The sequence below is a fragment of the Marmota flaviventris genome, chromosome 15, assembly GCF_047511675.1.
Source record: "Marmota flaviventris isolate mMarFla1 chromosome 15, mMarFla1.hap1, whole genome shotgun sequence".
NCBI classification, from domain to species: domain Eukaryota; kingdom Metazoa; phylum Chordata; class Mammalia; order Rodentia; family Sciuridae; genus Marmota; species Marmota flaviventris.
In genome coordinates, this window is record NC_092512.1 from 77814308 (window position 1) to 77819380 (window position 5073).

Genomic DNA, 5073 nt, shown 5'->3' on the forward strand with positions numbered 1-5073 from the left:
TCCTCTGTCTGCAAATGAGCTTAAGAGATCTTTATGAGATAAAGATGTTTTAAATCTTGATAGAGGGTTAGGAAACACAGGTGTATGCATTTGTCAAAACTCATGGAAACAACTTGACATCGTGGAGCACACCTGTAATCTCAGCTACTGGGAAGCCTGGGTCAGAAGGATCACAAGTTCAAGACCAGCAATTTAGTGAGAATTTATCTTAAAAAGGAAAAAAAAAAATTAAAAGAACTAGAGATGTATTTCAGTTGTAAAGCACCCTTGGGTTTTATCCCCAGTACTACACACACACAAACCCTCACGGAATATTAGACTTTACATTCATCAGTTTGATTTTAAATGTTATATTAAAATTAAAAACTGCAGGACTGGGAAAGTAGCTTAGGGGTAGAAAAGTTGCCTAGCATGCAGGAGGCCTGAATGTCATCCCTGTTGGGTGTGTGGAAGAGTCCTCGCTGAAGTTAAGTTTCAGTCTTAGGAGAACAACACTAAGCCCTTAACGCTCCCCCTCCTCTCCAAAGGGCGCCAAGCTGAAGACCACCAAATCAAAAGTCTTCTCGACCAATCCCCGTGGGATACAGTATCCGCTTGCCATTCCTGAGTCACCCTGCCAATCAGCACCCGCCATATTGCCTACGCAAAATGCCTCTGCCCTCTTCTTGTCTGCTCTCTTCCTCTTCTTTCTCTCATCTCTCTACTCTCTTTCTCTCTGCTCTCTTCCTCTGCTCTCTGCTCTTTCTCTCTTCCCTCCTCCTCTCCTATCTCTGCTCTTTCCTCTCCTTTTCTTCCCCTTCAGGCAGCCCCCCAGTAAAGCTCTTGGTTGAATCTCCATCTCAGGTGAGTCACTTACCTTTCGATCCCCAGTATTAAAAAAAAAAATTGAAAAGTACAAATAATATTAAGTTTAAGGATAAGTATACTAATATCTATAGCTTACTTTGAAAAGCATGACAAGAGAAACCCAAGTTTGAGGCCAAACTGGGTAATTCAGAGAGACCCTGTCTAAAAATAAAATAAAAAACTAGGGTAGCTCAGTAGTAGAGTGCCTCTGGGTTCAATCCCCACTGCCTCAAAAATAAACAAGATATGGATGGATGATAGGGGATAGATAGAGTGACAAGATATTAAATAAGGCAACTATGACAAAATGTAATGGTGAAATCTAGGTCATGAGCATACAAGTAAAATTCTTTCAACTTTATGTTTAAAATTTTTCATAATATGGAAAAAGTGAACATGAATTATATGCTTCTCACTCCCTTTGGGCACTAGAGATTGAATCGAGGGGCAATCTATTACTGAGTTACATATCCAGCCCTTTTTATTTTGATTTTGATACAAGATCTTGATGAGTTGCCCAGGCTGACCTTAAACTTGCCATCCTCCTTTTTCAATTTCCTGAGTCTTATATGCTTCTTTAAATTTAGAAATAATATAGCACTATATTAACATTATCAGAATTTTGGGGGTACCAGAAATTGAACCCCAGGACACTTAACCACTGGGCCACTTCCCCAGCTCTTTTAATATTTTTTTATTTTGAGACAAGGTCTTGCTAAGTTACTGAGGGACTCACTAAATTGCCGAGGCTGGCCTCAAAGTTGTGATCCTTCCAAATCGCTGAGATTACAGGTGTGCACCACCATGCCTGGCAATGTTTTTTGCATTTGTCTGGGAATGTCTACATGTCAAATCTATGTACACATCCTTGGCCATTTTTGGCATTGCCAATCATGCTTCTAGCCAGCTGCACCTCTTCATGTTTACATATTTTATCTCCTTCCATGTACACTATACTATATTCAAATCTGTGGTGAGGCATCATGGTAATTTTTGATGGTGCTTCTATCTTTATGATCTTTTTGAAACTACATGCTTCTCAACCTCCACCCTCACAACCAAACCAGGTTTGGTAGTTTTCCCAAGGCTATTTATCTCTGGTCCCTGGAAAAGGATAAGAAAATGAGCAGCCTTGTTGGTTGGTCAATAGCCAGTTTATTTGCCCTGGTGCCTAATTTCTACAGCCATCATATGGAGATTATTTTTAGCCCCATAACTTTTTCAACCAGCAGGCACCTTATATACCAGATGGCTCCCAGCTCCTGCTCTTCTCAACAGAGTCTTCTAATGAGACTATTATATGGTTTGCTTCTGGAATCACAATTAGGTAAAACCAGGAGAGAAATTCAGGTCTTCTGATTTCACTAAATCCTTTCCAGTTAATCCCCACTGATTTCAGTTATGTTAAATCTCATTTTTTTTTTTTTGATGAAGGGATGGTTTTATTGATTTTGCTTTTATTTTTTTATTTGTTAATTTGTTAAATCTCATTTTAGAAAGAAAAAGTGTATGGATTAGGAGAGAGTTTGCCTTAAAGTGACTCATTTAGACAATACCAATATTATTTCGATGGTCATTGGAGAAATAATGTTTTACAGGAATATATTTAGTTAATCATCTTATAAGACACAGCAGGACTTGTGTAGAAGCCTGGGTATCTGTCAGCCCTCTAAGGCTATCATTTGAAGGAACCAAATAATCTGAATGCCAACTGCCAGATACCATCAAGGACTCTTGGATGAATAGTTATGGGTATAGATAATGACTCAGGAAAATAGGAGAGAGTAGAATAACAAAAGAGAATTAAATTACTACTGTGATCTTTTCAATTTAGTAATAATATTTTCTATAATTCTATAATGTTAAAATATTATCTTACTAAAAACTAGCACATCTCAAAAGATCCAAAACTTCTACCTCCTTCTGATCTTTCAAAGATATTTTTGAATGAGAATTCAGAGCCCTGTCTGCCAATAGTGCCAGCATGTTATTGACAGCCCAGGATCCTCCAACCACGTGACAGTAACTAGAATAATAGCACCTAGCCAAGTCTTTGCTAGAGGGCCTGCAACACACCTGTGGTTCTTTTGATATTTTTTTCAAGTCAATTCTCAAGAATGAATGATCTCACCACTATCTTTATCTTTGGTTCTTTTTTCTTTCAACTGCAACCTTAGTTAAAATATAGTTTTCAACACGCTTGTGATCTCAGGCCATCTCTTATTTTCATGTTTTTGTTTTGTTTTGTTTGTTTTTATACTGGGGATTGAACCCAGAGATATTTAACCACTGAGCTACAGCTCCAGTTCTTTTTGTTTTTAGACAGGGCCTTGTTGAATTGCTGAGGGTCTAAGTTACTGAGGCTGGCTTCCAATTTGTGAAACCCTTGCCTAGCCTTCTGAGTTACTGGTGTGTACCACCAGACCTGGTGATAATGTTCACTTTTAACCTTAGAAATTGTGTCCTTACTGGATGCAGTAGCACGTACCTATAATCCCAGCAGCTCAGGGGGCTGAGGCAGGGGGATTGCAAGTTCAAAGCCATCCTCAGCAATTTAGTGAAGCCCTAAGCAACTCAGTGAGATCCTGTGTCTAATAAAATATTTTTGAAAGGGCTGGGGAAGTAACTCAGTGGTTAAGCAGCCCTGGATTCAATCCCTGGTACTCCCCCCACCCCCCAAAAAAGAGGCAGAAATATTGAGTGTAGTTTATTGGTGGACTTGCTTACAGAAGCATTATCCTAGATAGCAGCAAGACCAGTGAATTCTTTGCAATTTGATCAGAAGGAGGGGAATATATAGTGATCAGGACAAAAGTGATTTTATCCCAGCCAGAATGTACATGTTTAGCTCTAGCTAATATCAAGTCCTCAGGCAATTGTAAAGATGCACATACCACTCTTATGGTTGTGCTTATTTATAATTTGCTGGGAAACTATGTGGGGAAAACAGATTATGGTTAATCAGGGACAATCATGGCAGTTTCAACTCAAGATGGATGCAGTAAGGTCAAGCTTTCAAAAAAGGCACATTTTGGGGGGCATGGTGGCACATGTCTGTAATTCCAGTGGCTAGGGAGGTTGAAGCAGGAGGATCACAAGTTCAAAAGCCAGCATCAACAACTTAACAAGGCCCTAAGCAACTTAGCAAGACCCTGTCTCAAAATAAAATATAAAAAAGGGCTAGAGCCGGGCGTGGTGGTGCACACCTGTAATGCCAGCTTGGGAGGCTGAGAAAGAAGCATCCAGGGTTCAAAGGCAGTCTCAGCAAAAGCGAGGTGCTAAGCAACTCAGTGAGACCCTGTCTCTAAATAAAATACAAAATAGGGCTGGGTATGTGGCTCAGTAGTTCAGTGCTCCTGAGTTCAATCCCCAGTACCCAACCCCGACTCCCCACAAAAAGGGGCTGGGGATGTGGCTCAGTGATTAAGTGCCCCTGGATTCAGTGCCTGGTACCAAAGAGGGGGTGGGAGAGAAAAATGTACATTTCTTGCTGGGCATGGTGGAGAAAGCCTGTAATCCCAATGACTCAGGAGGCTGAAATAGGAGGATTGTAAGTTTTAGCCCAGCCTCAGCAATTTAGCAAGACCCTGTGTCAAAATAAAAAATGAAAGGGCTGGGATGTGGCTCACTAATAAGCACTCCTGGGTTCAATCCCCAATACCAAAAAAAAAAAAAAAAAAAAAAAAGAACAATGCAAACCATAAGTTCAAGGCCATTCCCAGCAACTAAGTAAAAGCCTGTCTCAAAATGTAAAATAAAAAGGGATGGGGATGTGGCTCACTAGCAGAGCACCCCAGGATTCAAGCCCCAGTATTACAAAAACAAAAAAGAAACAAGAAAAATAAATCTTGATTATGTGACAGGAAACTGTGATTCCACAAATAAACTTTTCCTTCTCAAAATTTGTTCTTGTCAGGTCTTTTGGTCACAGCAGCAAAAAAACAAACAAACAAACAAACCCCACTGATTACACTGATTAAAATAAGACTTACCGTAGATCTTTCAGAGCAAACATTATATATCAATATTCTTTCTGTTCATGTCTACTAATCATGTACTAAAACAATTCTGGCTGGGCACAGTGGTGAGCACCTAATTCCAGCACTCAGGAGACTGAGGAAGGAGCATCACATGTTTGAGATCAACTTCAGAAACTTAGTGAGGCCCTAAGGATTTAGCAAGACCCTGCCTCAAAATAAAACATAAAAAAAGAGCTGGGGATGTGGC